At 45.9% G+C, this 27,373-nt stretch overlaps 1 long non-coding RNA gene across 1 annotated transcript in view; it reads right to left on the reverse strand.

Annotated features, from left to right (window-relative positions):
- The window catches only part of LOC105854936 (uncharacterized), a 32,003-nt gene extending 7,233 nt beyond the window's left edge, over nucleotides 1-24,770 (reverse strand). The window contains exons 1-5 of the long non-coding RNA XR_012914539.1: nucleotides 24,707-24,770; nucleotides 23,748-23,833; nucleotides 17,000-17,342; nucleotides 1,800-1,879; nucleotides 1,464-1,533 (exon numbers count right to left, since the gene is read on the reverse strand). This is a non-coding gene — a long non-coding RNA (uncharacterized LOC105854936). The remainder of the gene's footprint in view (nucleotides 1-1,463; nucleotides 1,534-1,799; nucleotides 1,880-16,999; nucleotides 17,343-23,747; nucleotides 23,834-24,706) is intronic.
- Nucleotides 24,771-27,373: the final 2,603 nt, after the last annotated feature.

Below are 27,373 nucleotides of genomic sequence, written 5' to 3' on the forward strand. Positions count from 1 at the left end.
GCGTGGACCTGCCCCAGGTGGGGCCATGCACACTCTCGGTGGCTGACAACTCACCTTTCCGTTTGTTTGGGGACTTCCCTTTATCCATTCCCACCCAGCACAAACGTATGGGTGGGTCGGGACCAAGAGTTTACTTTGGTCAGATTCCAAGTGACTAAGACATTTTGTACTAGAAAACTCCATTTGATAATCTGGGGGAGCTGGATGTTTTTCACTCTCCTAAGTGAATAATTCACTTTGGTAGTTCAGACACCAGAGCTGAACAAGTAGCTGCTGGGGCCCGAAATGACCTCCCGGCCAGAAAGGGCCTGACCACACTGCTCCGATGACCAATGCTTATTTCTATTTATGGATTCTTGGCATGTCCCTCAGTCTTAAACCACCTAAATGGACTTACAAGAGCTTTTCCTTTGGTGTGTCAGTGACTTGAGTGAATGAGCTGAATTCTCGGGTTTTTTCTTTCTGCATCACAGGGCTGGGAATACTCAGTGGCTCATACAGCAAGTGCACTAGAGGCTTTACATGCTAATAGTGGCTTTTTGGCTCAGCTATAATTATATCTGAAATAAGGTTTCAGGAGATTTAGCGTTGATGATGTTCAGGTGTTCATATATTCATATCTATTCAACACGGAGCTTTCATTACTCTCCCTTTTCCAGCCTTAACTAATCACATGCTGGTGTGAAGCGCTCAGATCTCAAGTAGAAGAATGAACTTTGGAATCAGATAAAACCCATACTGGAGCAATAGCTTGGTGTTTCAGAGCCTGTGTGACCTTGTGCTGTCACCTAAACCTTGCTAAGTCCCTGGAACCTCCTGATTTCCCTTAATTTTCCTACATTATTTCAGAAAAGCACAGGGTCCTAAGGGAGGTGAATCTAGCATTGGAGAATGGCCAGACATCTCCATCTCTCACTTGCTCTACCAGGGAACAGCTGAGTGGGAAACCCTTTGCTGTTTGGTGAGATTGCTGCAGAAGTGAGCAGTTGGACTGAAATCTTGGGGCTCAGTCCCCTCTCTGGACCTCATCTCCTTACCATTAATGGTGGAGGGGGCCCCTTCCAAGCCCAGACACCTGGGTTGCTGTTCAACTCCTTCTCACCTTGGATCACCAAAGTGTCAGATCTAGTCATTGAGTCAGATATCTCCTCCTGGGAAAATGGCCAGCACCTTCATTTTCCTTGCACAGACATTTTGAAAAAACTCAAACCAAGGAATTGCCTTTTCTAGATTCCAATGTGTAGCAGGACTAGTCAATAGGTCTCTGAATCCGGATAAGAGAAGGAATTTATAGGAGTACCCTGTAAGCACATGGCAGAGAAACAGAACAAACTCTAAATATTCTAAGAACCATTTTTATCAAGTATTGCATTGTCACCATGCTATGAGAGTCATAAGCCAACTTCCCATTGTCTGCATCTAAATAGGGTGTTGATGATGTTCAGGAGTTGATATATTCTTACCTATTCAACCTCAGATCCTAACTCCTTCTTCAAGGAAGCTCTGCTTCCCACCATGCTTCAAGACCTTTGGCTGGGAATTGAAATGTGAGTTTGAATTAGGTAAAGCTTGGGTTCTTTCATTCTACTCAACTCTTCCTGGTCTAGAGGGATAAAAATCCCTGCTCCTGACATATAGGGGCCTCTGGAGTCCTCATCTAGCCCTTATGGCTCTCTGGATAATCATTAAATTTCTGTTGACCAGTCTTCCTACATTTTTGTCTTTAAAAAAAGTGATACAGATGTTGTTGGCACAGGACTCTGAGAATAAAAGCCTTTTGAGCAGCTTGCTCTCCTTACCTGCTGAGGGCTGCTGGCCTCCTTCCTGGCAATACCTCCTTGGACAAGGAGTCTCCCTCCTTGGACCCTCAGATCTCCACCTGGAGAAAGGGGATGAAAGTAAAATGAAGTTGAATTATCTTGACTACAGGAAGTGGTTTCTTCATTAAATATGTTCTTCTTAATCTGGGTGGTGGTAGGAAGCTGGGACGGGCAGATAACAGGGAAAAGCAGCCCAGCTAAGACATGGAGGCCACATCAACCACGCTGCCCTTCCACTAGGGCACAACTAGAATGGGATGTTTAGCACCAGAGAACATGTTCGTATGCCTGAGAACGAGCAGAGTGAGAAGACTGGCCAGACTCAGCCTGAGCCCATGAGAACAGCCCCTCCGAAACCTTTTCTTTAACCCCAGGCATTACGACCATCATTCAACAACTCTCAGGATGGACAGAGGGACCTGAGTCAGGAACATATGGTTCGAATGGCTACAATCCCCAAAGATACTGATAACAAAGTTAAAAAGTATGTGACACATTTTTGTCAATCATGCTTTGTCTATAAAATTAAAAAAAAAATCAGGAATCACTGATATAACATATCTTAAGATTTAGATCACAAACATTCCAGTATACAGTTTTGGAACTTCTGCACTAAACTTTAATCATTAATAATTACTGTTCAGTTTAATCTAGTATGTATATAGTAAATCAATTGTTTTTGGAATTTTCTAAGAATAAATTCTTGGCTTTGAAGAACAAGTTTTTTTAAAAAAAAGAAAGCTTTGTTTTTTACAAAAGCTTCAAATTTATAGAAAAATTGAGAAGATAGTACAGAGTTTCTATGTACCTCTCACTCAGTCTCCCCTCTGGATAACATCTTGTGTGAGTATGGAACATTTGTTATAATTAATGAATCGATATTGATACACTGTTATTAACTAAAGCGCATACTTTAGAGAACGGGGATTTTACAGAAAATTGGCATTAAAATTCCTCAGAGGCATCTTAACCCTTTGCACTCGCTTGCTTTTTTCTTATTATCCACTTGACATTATCCACACTCGACATCCGTGTGCAAAGGGTTAACTCAGGCTTTCACGTGGCAGAGAGAAGCCCTTTGCTGACTCTGATCTCCCCTGTCACCTTCTGGAATGTTCACTGCTTTCCTGGGTTCTTTCTGCAAGGGGAAAAAATGTTTTCTGAAAACTTGGTTGTCCATTGTGAAGCAACCCCCATACATCTTTAAGTCTTCTCAAAAACATTTTATCATAGGAGGGAAATAAATTAGCTAAGAATCTAGATTTTGGAATCAAATAGATTGGATCCCAGTTCTATCATTAATAAACTGTTACTTTATCCAGCCTCATCTTTCTCATCTGTAAAATGGAGATAATCTAGTAATAACATACATATAAATAATAATATGATTTGCTGTCAGTATTGAATAAGCACTCAGCACTGTGCCAGACACGTAATAGCAATTCAATGCTGGCAGCTCCCGTTAAGGTTAAAAGGTGAGGCTTTCTTGAGAAGTAACTGTGGTCAACAAATTAGTCAATGAGTAATCTAAATCAGTTTGGTGAAAAATACCTTTTTCAACGAACATCAGCTTCAAAGGTCAGTCAAGAGAAGAGAAATCGTAAAAGCATAAACTTAATTGCCTGAGGAATTCTCTTGAAATTGGAAAGAACAAGGCAATTATGGGGACTACTGATGTGAAAACATGAGAGGAGCCACCCACGGGCTTTTTTCCTACTTTACCATTCTGCTTGAAGGACTAAAATATCAGTACATGTTTGGAGCAGCAGCGATCTCTGCTGCAGGCATTGCTAAGGGAGAAATGACGTTGCAGGGAGAATCAGGAGTCACGTGGAGCTCCGGCTCCTGCCTTCCTAGTCCCCGTCTCCACCTCCCCACGCCTTCCAGTGCTCCAGCCCGGTGGACCTGCTGCAATGCGTCCGTCCCACACACAGGCTTCCCAGGCCCGCCAGGCCCCTGCATGCTCCACTCCTTCTGCCCGGGTGCACCGCCACACCTTCCCCTAGCGAACACAGCCATCAGGACTCAGCTCGGGTGTCATGTCCCTGGAAAGCCTTCCCCAACCACTGCCATTGCGGTGGGCACATGCTCCCATGGGCTCCGGCTCCATCCTCAGGCATTGCACCCACTTCATCACGTCCCTGCCTCACTCCGCTGTGAATACCCTAGGTACTCAAGTCAAGCACGGCACCCACCCATGGTATGACAAGTGCTCAAAAAGTATCGCCTGGTGCCTAGTCTCTGATCATCTGCAAGCCCAGGGGCTTTTGATTCTTCTCTCAAACCCTGAAGCGGAAGCAATTAGGGGAGGCACATAGATTTGGTGAAAGTTGCAAATCTGCACCTGAAGCAGAAAGGAGAAAACTTGAAAGGTTTGTCTTTAAAAAATATAATTAAAGCCAGTGTAGGATTAGACAATAACAGATAAAATGTTTGGGGTGGTGGTTTCCAGGCCCCAGTGCATGAAACTATGTTGGCCTGTCATGAAGTTTTCCCAGGTAATGAGGATCTTTCTAAACAACTCCCACCTGTCCCGTGAGGGTACTGAGTGCTGGCGGCAGGATCTCCCAGCTAAGAATGGCCTCAGATCAGGCGTGCCCTGCAGCCTGGGTCCTTCAACTCTCCCTGGACAGACACTTGGCCCCTGCCCACCTTCCTAAAAACCGTGACCCTTGTGATTGGTACAGCTGAGGAAACGAAAGTAATGTAACTTCTTCAAGGTCACACAGCTAGCCAGTACTGAAATGAGGACCCAGGCCCATCTGTCTGATTCCAAGGCGTCCCACCACTGTGTTCTTCAGCAGCTGGCACCTGCTCACACTGTAGGCTTGGTTCCCAGAAGGACAGAGTCTCCCGGGGTGAGGCTGAGCTGGCAAGCCCAGGTCTGTGTTCCATGTGCATGTATTCCCTGACTGCATCATCAGTGCCCGTTCTCACCCAGGAAGCATTTATGCCACCCGCTTCTTCTTGATCTGTGAGTCCCTCCGGTACCGGGTAGGAAGGCAGGTTTCCAGGGCGGATAAAGAGGGATCTTTATGCTTTATAATACTATAACCCACCCCACAGCAGGATCTACTGTGCACCTGAGGGTTGCAGTAGAAGTCCCACAGGTAAGATGAGTACCATGGGTCAATAGCTCCACAATGGACACCAAAAGTCTCTTTAAATGGATAGGTTGGATAAGAGCTTCGTATCTCTTTAAATAGATAAGTAGGTCGTTGCTGGGGTTTGCGAATTGTTTTTAATATATGAGGTTCTTTGATAAAATTTTGGTAGTTTCTTGGCATGAAATTCAGTCTTATATAAAACCCATTATCCTAAGTGAAGTGTCTCAGGAATGGAAAAACAAATACCCTATGTTCTCACTTGTAAGTGGGAGCTAAATGAGGATATGATCATATATGGTCATAAAGTGGTATAATGGACACTGAAAACCAAGAAGGGGGATGGGAAGGAGATGAGGGATGAGAATCTACCTATTGGGTATGATGTACACTATTCTGGTGAGGGGTACACTAAAAGCCCTGACTTCGGCATTACGCGATCCATCCATGTAACAAAGAGCACTTGTGTTGAAATAAAAAAAATAGATAAATACATAAATACAACAGAACACCCACTATAGGACACGCATAAGTGGTTAAAGTTTTAGCATTTCACACTTTATCGGTCACGCTGCACTGTCTCTGCACCTAAACTCCCGTGCTAGGAGCCCCTGGGCCAGCAGCTCAGTGTCGCTGGGTGTGACTCCACACAGCCCTGAGCAGCGGCCCATCCTGTCCCCGGGCTGAAGAGCCCCCGGGGGCAGGTGAGCCAGCTGGCCGTGCCGAGGAAGGTGCTCCCCGAGCCCGCTGGACACCTGTGCTAGGGGAAGCCGTCCTTTCTCCCAGTGACCACCTTGACTGACCACATTCTTGCCCTTCAACGTGGCGAGCTGGCTCAGCGGTCAAGCACGAGCCGATTCAGAAATGAAAACCCATTGAGCAGTGTCGGAAACAGCAGCAGAAGGCAGACCCAAACGCGTTCTCTGGCTTCTGCCATCTTAGACCCAGTGCGAGGGTAGCCCTGCCATTCCCTCCCTGGGAGGTCACTCTGCGGCTTTGGCACAAGACGACAATCTGGGGGAGAGAGCAAAGTCTGTGGCTATGGTTGCCTTTTCTCCTCTAAGCCAACTAGTGCCTTGTTTTTCTGCGAGCCTGCCACTGTGGGAAAATTGCTAGAGTGTAAAGTTTCCCTCTTTGTCCCCGCGCACTTCATTTACCAGCGAGCCAAGCTGGGAACAGAGCCGCCTCTCACAGCTCATGAATGACTCCGTTTTCTCAGGGCAGCCTCTGCCTGCCCATTGTCTAGCTGTCACGGCCTCTTGTGTAGGTGTTCCCTGCAGCCCGGCTGTTATGTAACGCCGGGCAGGGAACGCTGCGTGAGGGCAAGAGAGATCAGGGAGAGGAAAAACCCGGACGGTGACCAAGACCCATGTCTTCCTGGAGCAGGAGGAAACAACGCTAGCCACTTGTCAGCTCTTTTCCCCTGGCTTGTTCGCCGGAGTGATAAAGTTTGGTTGCTGGCATACAGAGCCCCACGGCTGGCTCAAGTGAGTGCTTCTGTTTATATCCGTGAGACAGGACATGCTGTACCCTCACCCCGGTGCCGCTGCCACCGACGGCCTCCCACGAGACTCTGACAGGAAATCCTCCCCCTCTCATATGGCCTAGGAGGAAGGGACCTCTCCCCTCCTCAGGCTCCACTTTCTATTCCTCCCCTTCCTACTACATCATTGACCCAAGTGAGCCTCTCAGTCCTGCTTGGAGAAGCACACACCTTCCCTGGGCTTGTGTGGCCCTCCCAGGTTCCCTTAACTCTTCCTCAAGTTCAGGGTCAAGAGGTGGCTGTCACTTGGCATCCACGAATGGAGCACTTATCCTCACACTCGTATTGCCTGGATGCCACTTTCTGGGATTAAGTGTCTTCCATCATCCATTTTGGCCATGCTATGAATACTGTGGCGCAAGGAAGACAGGTTCTTGTCATTCTTTCTCTGCCGGCGTCTCCCCCAGGCCTGTTCTGCAGACACCCACCCTGGTGCCACAAGAAGAGACTGTACAACAAGTAAAAGAGCCTTCCATGGCCAGATACTTTAGAAGAACGCTGCATACTCTATACCACTCTTAGAAAGTCACAATGCATGCGAGCATACTAACACCCTAAGGTGTTTGAAGCAAAGAAACCTATACCACTTTGGTGTAACATTTCCCAAACTTTCTTGACCGTTAGTCTACAAACTCCATGAAAACGGAGACTATGCCTGTATTGCTCATGACTGAATCTGTAGTACATAACTCTATGGTGGGTGTTCCATAAATGTGTTAAATTAAGTTGCAGTGAATTTAGTGGAATCTTCTTTTCAAGTCATTATCTATTAACCCTGCAGAGCTAACGTCCCACAGAACATACTTTGGTGAATGCTGGTCTACACCATTCCCTAATCCTATCACAATTACAATGACAAGAGGAGAACGAGAGCACAGGCGGACCCAAGGTGAAGACTTTCTGGTCCTCAGTAGGGATAGGCAGCTCTGCATCCAGCCCTGTACAGGTGTCCAGGCCACCCTGAGCCACTCCAGGGAAGATGGCGTGTGCCCATCTCTGGTGGGCACACAGGCCGTATTCTGACTTGTGCCCTACCCACTCGGTTCTGCTTGTCCTGGTACTTTGATCCCTTGGCTTTGGGGTATGCCTCACAGTATGTTCCCCTGATCCTTCTTGTTATAAAAAATCCAATAAAAATGAAATGAGCAAGCCAAGCCGCAGCACAGCGACCGGCTGGGCACCTGGCCGCTGTCACCACGATGGCTCCCCCCTCCCTGCTCTCGGCCCCTCCCTCAGCTCCAGGTGAGCCCGCGTCCTCCCTCTGCCCAGTTACCCGCCAGGGGAGGCCTCTCTCCTCCCTTCTCCTCCGCCCCCTCCTCGCTGCGGCCTCCGCCAGCCCCTTGGATTCAGCACTTGACCACTTCTCCTGTCGTCCTGGGGCCCTCATGGAACAGAGAAACCCTTCGTTCGTTTTGCAGTTTACGAGATTCTTTCTAATACATCACGCCGTCACTTAGTCCTCATAACAACGCTCTTAGCCTGAACTCTTGCTACAGACGAGCAAGTCACAGAAAGTGACTCAGGGACTGGTTCGAGGATTCCAGGTCACACAGCAAACACAGGGCTGGACTGGAGCACAGGTCAGCTCCAGAGGCGGCATCTCCCTCGCCACATCACCGCAGCCGCCACCTGGGCCACTGCGAAGCATGGGGACACGGAGAAGCCTGTCTTCCTGCCCCCTCCCCCGGGGACCCGCCATGGCCGACCTCTTTCTACCACCACTTATGATCTTGCACAGCCTAAGAGAGGCCTGGAGAGAGGGGGTGTTGTGGGGGGAGGAAAGGGGCAGGTGGACCGACCGACCCGCCACCTGATCTTTGAACATTGATTTTGTATCCTGCAACGTTGCTCAGTGTGTTCATCGGTTCTCACGGTTTTTTTTGAGGAATCTTTAGGTTTCTCTACATATAAGATCATGCTGTCTGCAAGCACGGATGATTTGACTTCTTCCTTTTCCATTTGGATGCTCTTTATTTCCTACTCTCGTCTGATTGCTCTAGCTAGAAGTTCCACTACTCTGTTAAATAACCGTGGTGAAAGTGGGCATCCCTGTCTTGTTCCAGATCTTAGAGGAAATCCTTTCAGTTTTCCCCCCTTCAGTATGATACCCACTGTGGGTCTGTCATGTATGGCTTTTGTCATGTAGAGGTAAGTCCCTTCTACACCCAGCTTTTTGAGAGTTTTTATCATGAAGGGATGTGAATTTGATTGAATGCTTTTTTCAGCATCAATTGATGTGATCATATGTTTTTTTCCCTTCATTCTGTTGATATGATATATCGTTTTGATAGATGTTGAACTATCTCTGCATCCCTGGGATGAATCTCATTTGATCATGATGAATAATCTTTTTAATGTGTTGTTGAATTCACTTTGCTCGTATTTTGTTGAGGATATTTGCATTTATGAACATCAGAGATATTGGCCTATAGCTTTCTTTTACTTTTTTTTTTCTTGTGTCTTTGTCTGATTTTGGTATCAAAAAATCAGGGAGATACAGGCCTTGTAGAATGAGTTTGGGAGTATTCTTTTCTCCTCAATTTTTGAAATAGTTTAAGTAGGACTGCTATTAATTTTTCCTTGAATGCTTGGTACAAATCAGCAGTGAAGCCATTGGATCCTGGGCTTTTCTCTGATGGAAGACTTTTTAATTACTGTTTCTATTTTGTTACTTGTTATTGGTTTATTCAAATTTTGGATCCTCCTAGTTCAAGCTTGGTAGGCTGTATGTGTCTAAGAGTTTATCCATTTCTTCTAGGATTTCCAATTTATTGGCATATAGTTGCTAATAGTAGTCTCTAATGATCCTTTGGATTTCTGTAGTATCAGTTGTAATGTCTCCTTTTTCATCTCTGATTTTATTTGGGTCTTCTCTTTTTTCTTAGTATGGCTAAAGGTGTGTCAATTTTGCTTATTTTTTCAAAAAACCCACTTTTTGTTTCATTGTAATTTTGTATTGTTTCTTTGGTTTCATATATTTATGCTCTGATCATCCTTATTTATTCTCTTCTACTAATTTTGGGTTAGCTTACTCTTGTTTTCTAGTTCTTTGAGATGTATGATTAGGTTATTTATTTGAAGCTTTTCTACTTTTTTGATGTAGGCACTTATTGCTATAAACATTCCTCTTACTACTGCTTTAGCTGTATCCCATGGGTTTTGATATGTTGTGTTTTCATTTTCAGTTGTTTCAAGAAATTTTTAAATTTCCTTCGTAGTCTCTTCATTGATGCACTGGCCTTCAGGAGCTTATTGTTTAATTTCCACGTGTTTGTATATTTTCCAATGTTCATCTTGTTATTGATTTCCATTTTTTATCCATTGTGATAAGAGAAAACACTTGGTATGATTTCAGGTTTTTTGAATTTTTTTTAGACTTGTTTTGTGGCCTAACACATAGTCTATCCTTGAGAACAATCCATGAGCTGAAAAGAAGAATGTGTATTCTGCAGCTATTGGATGAAATGTTCTATAAATATCTATTAAGCCAATTTGGTCTATAGTGAAGGTTAAGTCCAGTGTTTCTTTGTTGACTTTTTGTCTGGATGATCTGTCCATTGCTGACAGTGGAGTGTTGAGGTCTCCAGCAATTACTGTATTGAGATCTAACTCACTCTCTCTTTAGCTCTTTATATCTTGGTGTTCCAGTGTTGGGTGCATATATATTTAGCATTGTTATATCCTGTTGCTGAATTGAACCCTTTGTCATTATATAACAACCTTCTTTGTCTCTTTTTATAGTTTTTTTCTTGAAATCTATTTTTTTTTTTTTGGCTTCCATTAGCATGGAATATCTTTTTCCATCCCTTTGTTTTCAGTCTATGTGTGCTTTTATAGGTGAAGTGTGTTTCTTGCAGACAACATATTGTTGGCTCTTGTTTTTTGTTTTTGTTTGTTTATTTATTTATTTAACCATTCAGCCACTCTTTTGATTATAGAGGTTAGTTTATTCATATTTAATGTTATTAATAATAGATAAGAACTTACTACTACCATATTATTATTGGTATCTGGTTGCTTTGTGTCCTATATTTCTTTCTTACTTTCTTCCTGTTTTCCTTTGTTAAAAGGAATTTTCTCTGGTAGTGTGTTTTAATTTCTTGCTTTTTATTTTTTGTGTATCTGTTGTATATTTTTTAATTTGAAATTACTGTGAGGCTTGCAAAAAATTGTCATAACCAATTATTTTAAATATGTGATAATCCTGTTTGCAAAAAACCAAATAAGCAAAGAGAAATCTAACAGAAATTCTACCTTTAACTCCACCTCCCCCCCCAACTTTTTAACTTCTTATTGTTTTCATCCATATCTTTTTATACTAACCATCTTCCAAAAAGTTGTTGTAGTTGTTTTTGATAGGTTTGTCTTTTAGGCTTCTTACTCAAGATATAAGATATATAAGCTATAATGCACTGCAATTACAGTAACAGAGTAGTCTGTATTTGTGTACTTACTGTTACTAGTTACATTAGTTACATAGCTTCAGATGATTTCTTATTTTTCATTAACACATTTTTCTTTCAGATTGAAGAATTCCTTCTAGCATTTCTTGTAGGACAGCTCTGGTGTTAATGAAATCCCTCAGCTTTTGTTTGTCTGGCAAAGTATTTCTGCTTCATGTTTGAAGGATGTTTTTGCAGGTATCAGATTCTAGGATTAAGATTTCTGTCCTCCAGCACTCTGAATACATCATGCCACTCTTCCCTGGCCTGTAAGCTTTCCACTGGGAATTCTGCTGCCAGACATATCAGAGATCCTTTGTATGTTATTTTTTCTTTTTTCTTGCTTCCCTTAGAACCTCTTCTTCATCTATGACCTTGGAGAGTTTGAATATTAAATGTCTTGAGGTAGTCTTATTTGGATTTAATCTGCTTGGTGTTCTATGACCTTCTTGTACACAAATATTGATAATCTTTCTCTAGCTTTGGAAAGTTCCCTGTTATTATTTCTTTGAATAAACTTTCTCTACCTCCTCTTTAATAATCTCTCTCTATCTCCTCTTTAAGGGCAATAACTCTTAGATTTGCCCTTTTGATGCTATTTTCTAGATCTTGCAGGTGTGCTTCATTGTTTTTCATTCTGCTTTTCTCTTTTGACTGTGTATTTTCAAATAGTCTGTCTTCCAGCTGTTTCTTCTTCTACTTGTTCAATTCTGCTGTTGAGAGACTCTGGTGCATTTCTCAGTTTGTCAATTGAATTCTACACCTCCAGAATTTCTTCTTGAATTTTTTTTATTATTTCAATCTCTTTGTTACATTTTTCTGATAGGCTTCTGAATTCCTTCTCTGTGTTGTCTTGAAGCTCATTGAGTTTCTTCAAGACAGCTATTTTTAATTTTTTGTTTGAAAGGTCACATATCTGTCACTCCAGGGTTGGTCACTGGCACCTTATTTAGTTTGTTTGGTGAGGTCATGTTTTTCCTGGGTATCCTTGATGCTTGTGGATGTTCATCAATGTCTGAGCGTTAAAGAATTAGGTATTTATTTTGATCTTCACAGTCTGGGCTTGTTTGGACCTGTCCTTCTTGAGAAGGCTTTCCAGGTACTTAAACAGAATTGAGTACTGTGATCTAAGTCCCTGGTCACTGCAGTCGTATCAGTACTAGAGATGCTCCAAGCCCAGTAATGACTCTTGCAGACTCCTAGTGGCAGTGCCTTTGTGGACTTTAGTAAGATATGGGATAATTCCCTGGATTTCCAGGCAAATAGTTTCACTTTCTTCCCTCTCTATGGTGGGCTGCTGGAGTTGGGGGAGGAGTGACATGGGCACTCCCTCATGGCCACCAGTACCAGGTCACACCTGAAGCCAGCCCTGTCTCATCCAAAGCCCATGGTGACTGTTGTTCACAGCCCAAGGGCTCTTTAGTCGGCAGGTGATGGATCCTGGCAGGTCTGCATCCTTCTCAGGGTAGCATGTTTCCTTCTGGCCCAGTGTGGGTCAAGAAATGCCTTCCAGGAACTAAGACCTGGGTTCAGGGGCTTCAGGAGTCTGCTTGGTACTTTATTGTACTGTAGCTGAGCCGGTACCAAAGTTCCAAAACAAAGTCCTCTGAACTTTACCCTTTCCTTTTCCCAGGTGGAGGAAGACTCTCTGGGCCACACTGGCTGCAGTTGGGAGGAGGGGGTGACATAGCACTGGCCTGGCTGCTACTGCTGGTGTCTCATTGTGTCAGGTGCATCCCATGTCTGTTGGCTCCAAGCCAGCATAGCCACATGAATTGTCCAAGGACTGAGGCCTTTGTGGCCAAACTGCCTTACAAATCCAGTCCAGGCCCCAAGATGCTTTTTGTCAACTGGTGGTGGGGTGGCAGAGGCAATACAAGGTTCTTTTCTGCCCTTTTTAGTGCTTCTTTCCTTGATATAATGTTAAAACCATTCTACATGGCTACATGACATATCTACAGAGATATAGTAGATATAATGAGAAGAAGGAACATAAAAAGAGGAGAGAAGAAAAGCAATATCTGAAGAAGTCATGGATAAGAATTTTTAAATCTGCTAAAAGACAATCAGAGAAAAAGAGACAAATTTCCCTCCTTAGAGCAATGGTAAGAATTATGGCTGACCCCTCAACGAAAACAATGGAATTTAGGAGGCAGTGGAATGACATCTTAAAAGGCTGAAAGAAAATAACTGCCCATCTAAAATCTTATGTCCAGAATTTTTAAAAATCTATCAAGAATAAATGTTACAAACAGAATTTTTCATAAAACCTACATACAAACAAAAATTAGAGAACTGTCACCAACAGACTCACAATTGAAGAAAACATTAAAAAGTATTCTTCAGACAAAAAGAACATGATTTTAGGTAGAAGCTGGAGACTAAGGAAAGAATGAAGACCAATAGCTATTTTGCTATGTCTTATCTTCTGGCTTCCAGCTGTGTTTGGCTAATGTGTTTTAATCTAAATAAATATCAACCATATTGAACAATAATAACAAAGTATGGGGAGTTTAAAATATATAGAGAATCAAAATTCACAATAACAATGGTTGGGAGAGGGAGCCAATGAAATTAACATTTAGAAGAATTAAAAATATGTAATTTCCAAGTTAATAAATGGGAAAAATGGAATAATAAAAGCTCATCAATGTAAAAGAAGGCAAAATAAGAAAAGAAAAGGGGAAACATAAAACAGATGACAGATAAAAAAATACTACATAAAATGGTAGATTTAAATGCAAATATATCACTAATTATAAATGTGTTCCAGTTTACAAAAAAAAAGGATTGTCAGGCAGGATTAAAAGAAAATAAAATTACATAGTCATCTATTCCTATTTAAACATATTTAAAACATAACAATGCAGAAAGATTGAAAGTAAAAGAATAGAAAAGGTATACCAGGCAAATAAAAATGAAAAAAAAACAGATTATTAATGGTTTTGGAGAAAGCTATATCAAAATGAAATCAGCATCTCATAGAGATATCTGCACTCCCATGTTCATTGTCACATTATTCACAGCAGTCAAGACATGGAAACGACCTAAGTGTCCACTGACAGATGAATAAACAAAGAAATTGTGATATATACTTCTAATCCCTCACCAGGAATGTTGGTTAGCATTAAAATGGGAGATACTGCCATCTGTGGCATTGTGGGTAAACACAGGACATTATGATAAGTAAAATAATCCAGACACAGAAGAAAAAATATTGTGTGATTTCACTTGTATGTGGAATCTAAAAAAATAACTTGAGTACATAGAAACAGAGAGTATGACAGTGGTTACCAGGAGCAAGGAGGGGGAGGAAATAGGAAGAAGTAGATCACAGGGTACAAACTTGTAGTTATGTAAGACAAGTAAGTCTAGAGATTTAATGTGCAGCCTGGGGACTATAGTTAATAATACTGTATACTGAAAATTTGCTAACAGAGTAGATTTTAGGTGCTCTTATCACACACACATATAAAAGGTAACTATGGAAGGTTATGGATAATTTGCTTAATAGAAGTAACCATTTCACTGTGCATATGTATATCAAGAAAGCATGTACACCTTATATATATATATAATAAAAAGGCACTATTAGAGATCAAGAGAGACTCATTTCATTATAATAAAATTGAATTTGTTAGGATGAATGTAATAATTCTAATTTTCTATGCATTGCTAACATAGCCTCAAAATAGAAAAAAGAAAACAGAGAAAATCAAATTCACTATCACAACTGGTAGACTTTTAACATACTTCTCACAGTAAATGGTATAGCAAGCAGACAAAAATCATTAGTCATACAGATTTGAACAATGCAATTGATACACTTGACCTAAAGGATATTCATAAGACGTGCACACTGTGATTGCAGGTTATAATTTTTTTTTCCCAAGCACACAAGGAAAATCACAGAAATTTATCATATGCTGGGACATTAAGTAAGTGTCAATAAACTGCAAAATGTTGAAGTAATTTAAAGTATTTCTCTGGGAAAAAATGATAAAGAAATAACCAGAAAATCCACATATGCTTGAAAATTGAAAGAAGAAATCATCATGGAAATTAGAAGCAAAAATGTAAAGATATAATTTCTCCCAAATTGACTTACAAATTCAATGCAATCTCTAAAAAAAAAAAGAAACTAGCAACCATTGTTTTCTTTTGTGGAAGTTGATAAGCTAAAATTCTACAATTCTAAAATTTTTGTGGGAATGCAAAGAACTAAAAACAACCAAGACACTCTTAAATAAGAAGAACAAAGTGGGAGGACTTGCTGTACTGGAAATTAAGACTAATTATAAAGCTACAGTAATTAAGATTGTGGAATTGGAGCAAGGATAGACAAACAGACCAATGAAGCAGAAGAAAAAGCTGGTATGTGGACACCCCATTTATTAGGAACGTAGCACTGCTGAATCGTGGGGAGAGGATGATCTTTTCAACAAATGTACTGAGACAATTTGGATATCCATATTGAACAAAAAAAGAGAAATTTAACCCCTGCTTCATATCATCATAAAAATCAATTTCTGGTATAAGTTAGATCTAAATGTGAAACACAAAACAATAAACGTTCTAGAAGGTAATTATAGGAGAACACCATTATGATCTTGTGACAAAGGAAGGACTTCTTCACCAGAACACAAAGAACAGTAATCACAATGGAAAAATTGATAAATTGGACCACATCAAAATGAATAACTTCTGTTTACCAAAAGACACTATTAAGACGGTGAAAAAAAAGAAGCTACAGAGAGTAAGATATTTGCAACACATTTAAAAGACAACTTGTTTGTGTACAAATTACATAATAAATTACTTCCAATCAGTAAGAAAAAAACAACTCAATAGAAAATTGGGACAGTTACATCATAGAATATTCAAATGACAAATAAACATTGAGATACCACTACATACCCACCAGGATGGCTAAAATTAAAAAGACTGAGAATACTAAATATTGATAAGGACCATGGAGAAACAGAAACCTATACGTTGCTGATGGGAGTACAACTACTAAGGAACATTGCTTGGCATTCACTATCAATTAACATATCTCATGACCTAGGAATTCCATTTCTAGGTACAGACCCACAGAAAGATGAGCACAAAAAGACTTGTACAAGAACATTCATCATAGCATTATTTATAAGAACCCCAAGCTGGAAACAATCAAAAAGTCCATTTACAGTAGAACGAATAAATAAATTGGGTTCTATTTATACAATGAAGTACCCTAAAGAAATGAACATGAAAAACTATAGCCACAAATAATAACATGAATAAAAGTTGTGAATTAATATGGAGCAAAAGAAGCCAGATACAAAAAGAACACACACTGTATGATTCCATCCATATAAAGTTAAAAAAAAAAAGATGAAGCTATAGTGTTTAGGGATCAGTGCACACATGGTAAAAAGAAAAGTAAACAGATGATTTCCATAAGAGTCAGGATAGTTTTTCCTTTGAATGGGCAGGAGGAGGTAATAATTGAAAGGGGGCGTAAGTGCCACTCTTGGGGTTCGGGCAAGGTCTACCTGATTCCACATGGGTGTTTGCTAGTGATGAATCATTGAGCTTAACTTTTTTACTCCATATATTCTTTGGTAGGTGAGTTATAGTTCACAAGAAAAGGGGTTTTATGCACACACACACACACATACACACACACACACTTAACACTGTATGTGTTCAGTACCTAGCCTCATGCTTGGCACATAATAGATCCTCAAAGAACGTGGGGTCACTCCTTTTCCCCCAGTCCTTCTTTCTTTCCAGCAAAGAGAAAAGAAAAAAAAAAAGAAAAATGTGAATAAACATCTCGCTTTCCAAATACAGGCACAATCTTTCTCACTCTCTTGCAACCATCTCGTTGCCATGGCAACGGCACTCAAAGGTGAAGCCTGTGAAGAGAAGGAGGGTTGTGGGCAGCCTGAACCTGATTACACCCTCGCATGAGGAAATCCTTGCTAATAACCGAATTGCTGAAGCCCAAAGCCTGAAGTGCCCATTAATGGATAATATGTTTGTTTGCTTTATATTTTATTTTCCCTTCCCAAAACAAGGCAAAACCTTTGTTTAAAGGCTTACCTTTGCTGCAGGTTGCAGTTAATCCTATAATCACTGGGTGCATGTTTATCGAGCCAGACATTCTTTGTGCGTCAGAGAAACAAGAGGCCAGCAGCGGAGGCACTGTCTTGCATAGGACCGCGATGCCGCAGGGCAGTGTGGGGCTGGGTCAGCTCGGGTGGTGGCACAGCAAGCTGTGGGCGGCAGGGAGTCCTCGGGCAGGCATGCTCCAGCCTGCGCCCACTGGGCAGGATGTGAGTGCTCCCTCCCAGGCCTCAGCTCCTTACCTACGGTTGGAACTAGGCAAAAGGCTAAGGATGCTTGGAGACACTACTTCCGCTCTATCAGATGAGAAATCAGACACCTGAAAACCAAGAGGTGCCAAAGACCACTTAACATTCTCTCTTTCCCTGGGTTCCTGCCCACCCCCCACCAACACACACACAACCAGTTCATCTGAAAACTACCAATCTCGGGAAGAGATGAAAGAATGAGATTTCTGGGCCCGAAAATGAGCAACAAGTCCAAAGGGCCAGAAAGTGAAATTGCAAAGGACCTTGGGGGCTTATTTTCAGCTGATGCTGAAATTCTTTCCTGTGACCTCAAAGGAAATTCTGCCTCTAGCAGAGATTTGTTCTGCAAGGGGGATCAGACTGGAATTCCTTGTGGACTGGGAAGGAGGCAGGAGAGAGGGGAAGGAGTTGGGAGAGGACATCAGCATCCCCTGTTCTCAGACCTGTGGAATTAGGCGAGAGGCATCTGCTGGTTTGGCAGAAGTTGGACTTCTGAGGACTCGGTCATGCATTACTAATAATTAACTCAGTGCACCGTTATTGAGGGCATATGGAATACCTGTGCTGTGCAGGTATAGGAGTCAGCCTTGAAAAACAGAGACTGTCCCTCACTCCCTGGAGCCTATGGACAGGAGGGCAGTGGGCACACAGCAGGCTCTGCCTGGGCCAGGGAACTGACACCCAATTCCTCCATTTCTATTGCAGAAGTCTGGCAGAGGGGAGCAAAGTGTAGAAAAAGAAGAGAAGAAGGCCAGTATCCACGAGGACCCCACCCGTGCATGGTAAAGATGGACAAGGCAAAAAAGGAACGCAGGAATACAGCTGGGGATATTGGTCATCTACATAAATGTAGAAAATGTGTCAAGAACCTGGAAGATTAGCTAAAGGCCAGAGCTGAGCCATCTTGCAAAATGGCAGAAACAAGCAGAGTAACACCACAGACACTTGCCTATCCTTTTCCAGGGGGTCTAGAACTAAAAAGAAGAGAAAATAAAACTCTGCTGACAGACAGATGCCAGGCTGCCTACCCAGAGGACGGCTAAGCAAGACACAGTTGCTAGTCTGCTCCAGGGTAGAGAGCTGAGGTGTGATGTCCACATCGTCTAAAGCAGGTAAGAGATCCCCCCAGGTCACCTCTTCCCCGTGACCTGCTGGGCTGGTCACAGTGTGGCTTCCACAGTGCACTGGTGCGGAGGCAGCAGAGACGTCCGGGAGGATGGCACCGTCCGGCCTCGATTCCGCCGTGGGTCCCTCCGCATGACCCTTGGCGAGCTGCTTTCCTCCACAATGTCCTCATTTGCAGAGCGGCAAGAACACTAAGTACAGTGACTCCAATCCCATCACCCTTATGCTCACTGCCAAATTAGGTAGTGTGACGCTAACGTGTCTCTGCGACCCTTCCCCAGGACCCCATCTTCAATACTTAACAAACGTTTTCCAGCCAAATGACAGCAGGGAGGGAGAGAGGCGAGGCCATCTCCTTCCAGAAGCAGAGTCGTGGGCCTGCACAGGTTCTCATGGACGCTCAAGGGCACCGTGGGTGGGACTTGGGGAGCTGAGCAAGGCAGAGCTTTTCCAAGCCCTCACTCCCGGCAGGGCTGCAACACGCAGATGTACCCTGGTCACGGACTGCCGCGCAGGGCGACTTAGCCCTTCCAATATGTAAGTCTTTTCCCCACTACTGAATTTAGGATCACTGAGAACAGGGACTTGCCATTATTCCTCTACTTCTCCCTGGAACTAATGCCGAGTGTTCATTAAATTCTTGCCCATAGAATAAATGCAGCAGACGTCCGCCGAGCGTTTCCTGGACGGCTCCCGTGTGACAGGCACTGCGCTAACAGAAGCAGATGTTGTTTGCAGAGGTCCGAGGCGGTCTCCAGGCAGGTGCTTGCTAATAAGACATTGTTGTTGTCCACTGCTTTTCAGAAACAGCCCATCAGATCGGTAGCTGTCCCTAGAATGGCTGCATCCTGGAAGTGACAGGGGAGGGCACGATTCTCGGCCTTCGCACAGGACGGCTCCAGTCCAGCGTCCACCGTGGATCCGGCCAGTCCTTGACCAAGTGATCTGTGACCTGCATGGACCCTGACGGGCCAGAAGCAAGTTACTGCTCTAAGTTGTGTAGACCAATGTGGACGCCCAGGGCTGTCAAAGACAAGGCTTAAGGGTTTCGCTAGTTCATTATGAGTTGAATCACTTTCTGAAATTCTGGTAGTGGGACCGAAGAGAGAAAGAGCAATGGGAGGGACAGGGTGTTAGAAAAATGGGAAGGAGGGGCGGGCAAGGGGGGCATTTCAGAGTGACATCAAAACTTTTGTCAAGTGTCTTCTTGGATGGTTGTAAAGGGCAGAGCAGCACCTACAAACTTTGTCCCTTTGATAAGGTGAATGGAAGAGAAAACCTGAGCGCTGTTATCTTATCACGTCTGTTCTTAGGAAACAAACCTAGAAATGTTCCCTGCTGGCCAGCCTGGCTCTTGCCCTACAGTGTTCAGACTTATAGATACCTGAGCAGATCCAGGCAGGTTCAGTACAGACAGGACCGTCTTCTGCACGTACTTTCCAGGAAGCCAGGTTTGCAGGGACAAGGTATGATGTCCTCTGAAACCATATCAGTGTGCTGAAAGCTGGAGCCAGGCCAGCCTCTTGCTACACTGACCCATACATTTCCTGGAAAGCTGCTGTCTTGCCTGCAGAATGCTGCCAGAGGGGTTGTGTGGGCAGCTCCCCTCTGGCCTCCTTCTCCTCTCTTCTTCATACCCCAGGGCAAAGTGGCCACACAGCTGAGGGCCAGAGGGACATTCAGTCTTTGCTGTAGGGCCAGAGGGACATTCTGTCTTTGCTGTAGAGAGCCAGAGGGACATTCTGTCTTTGCTGTGACCCTTCTCTGCCCACACTGATGACATCCTGCCAGATCTCTGAGAGAATTCAGAATGAACTGTGACATTGACACAAGGTTGACTCTCCATATGCCAAATGCAGAGACAAAGGTCGTCTGGTAGAGTGACCACAGCTGCCTGAATCAGACTGGCTTCGGAGAGAGCCAGGGCTGAGAGTCGGACGGGCAGGGTGTGAACAGTGCTCCCTGCCCCAACCCCTATGGGATGCTGCAGCCAAGGATGCCTTCCTCCCGCAAGGCGTGGGGACAGATTAGAAAATTCTCCCTTGGCCTATCTGCTTCCAGAAGAGGGTGACCATCTTACTTATCCTCAGCCACAATTCACCTGCAGCAGAGCGGGCCACACTTCTTCCCCACCTTTCCTTGGGGCTATGTAGCCTGGAAGCAAGGCTATCAGCTAAGTAATACAGAAACTCTATCGAAGTTCAGAGCTCTGAGCCACAGGATCTTGGAACTGAAAAGACTGTGGAGGCCATCCTTGTCTACCTTCATAGATGCGAGTGAGCATTGCAACACCTGGCCAACGGGCCATTTTTTTCTCTTCCTAATAAAAAGCATCATGTGTCCCTTTCTCTGGGCTATACCTTTTCAGGTGCTTTAGGCATTCCTTGTAAGATATGACACTAGACCCAGGCATGTGGCCAGCCATGGGCCTGGGCATACAAAGATGAGTAACACAGAATAACCAGGTGGGGAAATAAGTATAATGTCCCAAGTGCTTTATGCGGCCACATGCCAAGTGCCATGGCAAGTGCAGGGAAAGGCGTGGTCTGGGGCAGCAGGCGGGAGCTCACAGTGCCTGCTGTCTGAGCTGGGTGCTTGGAATGACGAATGGGATTTACCAATGAGCAATCAGGAAGGGAAGGCATTTCGGCAGAGGAACTAGCACCAATTCATTTATTCCTTCCTTCTTTCCTTCCTTCCTTCAAGCAGTGTTTACTGAGTATCTGTTTTGTGGCAAGATCTGTCCAAACTAGGAAAATAAGAGCGAAAAGGAGAAGCCTTGTCCCTGCCCTGGGGTAGCTTTCAGTCTAGTTTGGGATACAGGTGAGAAGAGAGGCAAGGGTGACATAGCGAGGTGAGACAAGGACAACAGGGAAAAATAGCTGCTTTGAGAGCCCGGAGGAAGGCACTAACCCCACGAGTGAAGCCTGGATGAGAACGTGCGGCGAGCTCGGGGAGCAGGGTGGCTGGAGCACAGAGCCCGCCAGGAGCGTCGAGGGAAATGAGGCTGGGAAGAACGGGAGCGGAGTCTCGGGTTTTATTCCTTAGGCGACAGGGAAAGAGCATGAAGACTTTAAACAAGTGAGGGATGTGATCCCATCTCTGTCAGAGGCAAACCTGTCTGGGAGCAGCGTGGGGAACTGACTGAGGAAGAAAGAGATGGGGGTGGAAAGACCAGCAGGTTGCAGTGGTTTTCATGGGTCTTGATTTTTCTCCTCCATATGGACCCCAGTGTGTCAATTTCCCTCCCTACTCATGATGCCAGAATGGAATGCATATTGTACGTGTGGCTTGACCAGCACAGAGTGCCCTAAGATGATTAATTATTGTAGACACCACTCTTTTGGTAACATAGTAGCTCTGCTTCATGTGGAGCTTATTATCAACACAAATTCCCAGGTCACGTTATCATGTACTGTGGTCAAACACTGGTTCCCTCATTTACATATTCAGTTCTTGGTGCCAAAATGCAGGAATTCCCATTCATTCTTGTTACATTTCATTTTTTAGCTCTGTGCACTCATCCAATCCACCATCTATCTTGCCCAGGTTTGCAACATCTGCAAATTGGACTCATCATTCCAGTGATGCTCTTACTTGAGTCCTCGATAAAATTTTTGAACAGGCCAAGGGGAAAGAGGGTTGGAATCTGCCATTTATACATTCAATACAACTGTTTTATAAGACCATATTATGCCATCATCTTCAAAGATGCTAGAAGAAGCTTTTTTTTTTTTTTTCAAACACCATGTCGAAATCTAGGCAGACTATTGGCATCATCTGGGGACATTTTCTAAATAAAAGAATGTACTTCATCTGGCAAAACCTGTTCTTGGTTAACCAATCTTGAATCCTAGTCATCACCACTTTCTTTTTCAAGGATCTATTGACAAACCTTTTAACCAACAATGCCAGTGGCCGTTTCTCAGTCCTCATCTGACGTGACCTCTCGGCAGAAGCTGACGCAGTCCACTCCTCCCTCCTCCCGGAAACTCTGTCTTTACCAGGCCCAGCTCACCGCCCTCTCCTCATTGTCCTCCAGTCTCACTGGCTGCTCCTTTTTGGTCTCCAGGTGCTGGCTCCTCCTCCTCAACGTCTCCACCTTGGAATGCACTGGAGGGCAGACCTTGGACTTCCTCGTTTTTTTTTTGTTTGTTTTTTTTTTTTAAGTGGCTTTAATCCTTTGTTAATTTCAGTGCTGTCATGGATGTCCTGTTCCAACCTTGACCTCTTCTCTCATCTCCAGACTCATGAGTCCAACTGCCTTCCAGATTTCTCTTCTTGGATATTAAATAGGCATCTCGAACATAACATACCCAGAAATGAGCTCCTCATTCAATTCCTCCTGTCCGCTAAACCTGTGCCTGTACTCCTGTAGCTGTCCCACGTCAGCTAATGTCTACACCAGCACTCCAGCCGATCAGGCCAGAATCCTCATTCAACCCCATTAGCAAAATTTGTTTGCTTCTACCCAGAATGCGACTGCTTCTGAGATCACGTCTCAGAGGCTCCATTGCTACCAGCTATCTGCTGGCTGGATGTCTACACTCCAGCTGATTTTGGAAGCTGCACGTGGACTATGGCAGTGCCGCTGCCAGCCTGGGTGCCTGAGTGACTCCTTTCCAGATTGTGTTTTGCAGGAGTGACAGGTAAACTTCTAGGCGTGAAGCCACTGAGATTTGAGAATTTGCATATGACAATAGTAGGATCCCTCGACAAGTACAGCCCCTTTGCTGATGGTTCCATGAGCCTACTGACATCTCCTCTCTGGAGTGAGGCGCCGAGCTCGGGCACCCCACAGCCCACAGCCTCCCCTCCACCAGCCGTCCTGCGTCACACCTAGCCCACCTCGTGGTGTCCCTCACCACAGTGTCCCTTCCAGGAGAGAACACTGTCCAATACAAGTGAAACGAGGAAAGGTAGGGGCAGCTCTCAAAGCAGCTGGCTGGGGTAAGGGCCCAACTGCACCCTGCCAAGAGGAAGAGGAGAGTAGGGGAGAGTAGGGGGAGCAGCGGCCAGTGTTTCAGTTCGTCCTGTGACGGAGCCTAGAGCAAACCCCAGCTGTGTGCATAACTTCTCATTCGACCCTGACCCCGGAGTCAGGCCAAGCAGCAGGCGCTTGTCCATCCTGCCTCTCAGGCAGCAAGAAGCTGCTGGCAGCCTGGCCACTCAGTGGCTTGGCCTGTGCTTTGTGCCACCTTAATGGTGCGGTGACAGTCTGAGTGTTCCCAGAACAGATGGGTGAATAAGAGCAGAGCCCAGAAGGAGGGAGAAAGCAAAACCAGCTGGCTGGACTCCTTCCTGGAAGGCCCAGGTCCGGCGTCCTGGCACCTGTCCACTCTGAGACTCACGGGGGAGCCTCACGGGACGGGCAGAGTGGCTGGGGGCCCTGGGGCCTCGGGCAGCTATTGGCCATTTGGCATCACCTTTTTCTTTCCTGCATAAAATTGAAAAAAGGAAACCAGGTGACCCCAATTAGAAGTAATATTAAATATCAAAAATAACATATTAACAACAGCGATAAACAAGGAGCATTTCCTAAGTGCCAACCACTGTTCTAAGTGCCTTACACAAATTAAGTTAATTTGTTAGGAATTAACTCAATTAATCCCTAAACAGCCTCTGTGAGGTAGGTGCTATTCTAATCCCATTTTACAGATGAGGGAACTGAGGTCCACAGAGGTGACCTCTCTTGTCTGGGATGACACAAGTAGCCTGTGGCAGTGCCTGGGATTTACACCCAGGGGTCTGGCTCCCAAGTCCAGATTCCTCCCCACTGCGGCGGCCCCGGAGAACAGTGCCCAGCACCACTCACCGCAGGAGGGCGGGGAGGCAGATGCCCGTACCAGGCCTGGCACGCGGCGGGCACTGGTCACACCTCGCCTCTTCCCTTCCTGCCCGTCTCCACACTGGGACTGAGAGGGCAATTGGCACCATTCCAGTTTCAAAGAGGCAGCTTTCGTGCAGTGGCCAAACACCGACTGAGAAGTCAAGAGACCTGTGTCTCCATCTTTGTGGTCCTGGGCAAGTCCCCTAAGCAATCTCAGTCTTAAGTTCTGTGTTTATAAAAGGAATATATGCCCCTCTTATAGGGCTGTCATGAGGCCTAACATTACCACTCTTTGCACTTAGTGGCACTTGCGTGCGGCTCTGACCCAGGATCCGATTCAAGGTGGGTGACACACCATGGACAGCCAGGGCCCCCTGAGCGGGAGGAGCAGCACAGCAATGACAATTAGAGCACTGACATCCAAGAAGTCGTTGCACCTGGGCCATCATCTGCTCCAACCCTTAAGAAAGACAATCTTACCGTCCCTGAGCAGCCTCCAGCAGGGCCAAATGACCAGGGAGACGCGGCCTCACTTGGGCAGAGCTGGCTCCCGTCTGCTCAGCTTGGAGGTGTAGGACGAGCCCTGAAGTCTGTATCTCAGAAGGGGCTTTGGAACCTGCAGTTCTGCCTCACATGCACGCCCTGGGTTAATGGGTAATCATGGCTGCACGACGAGTCCCTGAACACTCCCCGGAGACCACAGTCAAACCCCAGAAGTGGAGCTGAGAAGGTCTTTTCTCTTTTTCTTTCTTGTTTTGGTAATCGTCGTCACTTCTGCTGCTTGCTACGAGGATAAGGGACAACAGGCCCCGGCCTGGGCAGATGAGATGGGACCTAGTTAGCCTTTGGGCCTCCACCTGGGGTTTTGTGGATTTCATGTTCACATGTCATTTGGGGTTTGAGCCTGTGGGTGATTTTGTCCCCAGTCCTGCCAACATCTGTCCAATGGGCTGTCACTGTTCTCGAGGTCCCGACTCTCTGGACACAGTACGTGCTCTGCCGGCCCATGCCCCCTTCCGCCCTGAGCCCAGAAGGCCATGTGGGTGGCTTCTCCGTGCTGCAGCAGAGAGCTCAGGGCTCAGGGCTCAGGGAGGGGCGGGTCCTGGTGAGTGCGAGCTCCTGCGAGACAGACGCCAGAGGTGGCGGTCACATTGACCAGTGCCCATTTTGGCACACACCCAGGACTGGCAGGAAACCACGAGCCGCTGCGGCTGACTCCGGAGATTTCCTCTTTCTGTGCGCGAGTCTGCTCCTGAGTCAGCGCTAGTTCTCGCTGCTTCAGCTGGCCCGGGACACCGCGCAAGACGCGGCCTCAGACTCCAGAACCCGCTTCTCTGCGGACCCGGGCTCCCGGCGGGAGGCGGGGAGAGCATTTCTCTCACGTGCGCCCCAGCAGGGGGTGGGCCCTGCCGCGTGGGGTGGCTTGCAGAGGGGAAGTGAGGAACGGGACAGGGACGCGACACTCTGGGCATGGTGGGGGCTGAATGTTAGCCGCCAGCTCACCTCATATTCCCTTTCCTGCACTCATCAGAGCCCCTACAAATGTGATCTCTGTGTGCTAAAGACTTGCCGTGGCTGCCAGGAGTCCAGCAACCTCAGCCAGCCTCGGAGGCAGGTGCTGGAGGGAGGGAGGAAGAGGACCCATCCTGGGCTCAGGACAATCAGAACATTGCTCAAACAGCTGCCTTACAGCGAGTGACAGATGGCCCCGCACACAGACCCACGTAGAGAGCAGGGGCACGTGCTTCACCTAACAGGCACCTGGAACGGGCCAGGCTCTGAGCCAGGGTTCAGAGTTAAACCTGGGCTGGCTGCGGGAGGCACAAGTCAAGGGGAGGAAGCAGCCCCCCCCCCCAGCTACAGACAGAGACAGCTCGGCCCACCCCACCCAGCAGGCAGGAGGCCCCTGCAGAAGGTGGGTGCATTGTTCTCTTTAAGGTCAGCAGCTCAGAGGAAGCCACCTTCTGCCACAGTTCCTGTGTCCCTTCCCTCACACTTGGAGGAACACCCAGTGAGCACCCAAGTCAGCAGCACCCTGAGTCCAGCAGCCGCCAGGCGCTCCCGGCACCATGGGGTGCTGTCTGGAGCCTGAGCATTCGTTCCCGCACTCACAGCGCACTCGCTGAGTGCCACCCAGGTGGCAAGCATCCCACCCAATGTCAGAGCCTGGAACCTAAGGCTCCAGGCGGGGAGGACAGACCCATCAACAAATCGCAGGCTTAGGATGAGCATGAGGATGTAGACAAGGCAGCGGAACCCCACAGGGAGGTGCCAGTGCGGGATGGGCCAGGAGGGAAGAGCTGCCACTTGTTTACCGAAAGGCACTGATGGGCTCAACTTGCCTTCCGTGGGAATTCACCCAGCGCCGTTCTGATCTTCCTACTTCTGCCCTTCCTGGTTCCTACCCCATGAAAGGACATCTAAAGAGGTTGTTGTCAGAAATGGCAAGTGAGGACACACACTGAACCCCAGGAGGCTTCCTACAGCCCCGCCCAGCGTCCCTCCAGCTGCCTCCTACAGTCCCGGGGCTGGGCGTGCCTGTGGTCGACTTCAAGTAGTGCCCGTTTTGCCCTGGGCTGGGACCGCCACCTGGGGTGACGGGGCTGTTGTTTTCCTTCTGTGGTTGCCCTGCTGGTTACCTGAATGACTCCAGGGAGACCGGACAACCTGGGGCTCAGATCAGGGCTGCTGCCCCAGGCCCCCAGATCTTACTGGGCACTAGGAGGAAGGTGCCGGCTCCCAGGTAGTCATAACTTTGCTGTTGTCTGAGCTCAACCGTGTCCTGATAAAGCTACAGCGAGGCCCCCAAGGAGGAAGAGAAGAAAAGCAGACAGATACAAATTTTTTTGGCCAGAGCCCCAACAGACAGCAGAGAAAGAGCTCCTTCTCCTAGGAGAAAGCAAGCCACACTCTGTCCTTGAGGTGCCATTTTTCGCAGGTAACAGGGGCAAGACCAGACCAGACAAGCCATGGAGGGGTTGAACGCTGGCAGTGTCGTGAGCTGGCATCCCGACCGTCCGTGTGCACCCACGCCCGCTCTCAGGGCGTGGGGTGGCTGAGAGGGGAATCCCCTGGTGGATGCTTTCCTCGTTTAGGCCAAGGTAGAAGGAAGAATGGTAGGTGTGCGCAGGGCCTGCAGGTGGAGCT

Source organism: Microcebus murinus, chromosome 23, assembly GCF_040939455.1.
Source record: "Microcebus murinus isolate Inina chromosome 23, M.murinus_Inina_mat1.0, whole genome shotgun sequence".
Lineage (NCBI taxonomy): Eukaryota > Metazoa > Chordata > Mammalia > Primates > Cheirogaleidae > Microcebus > Microcebus murinus.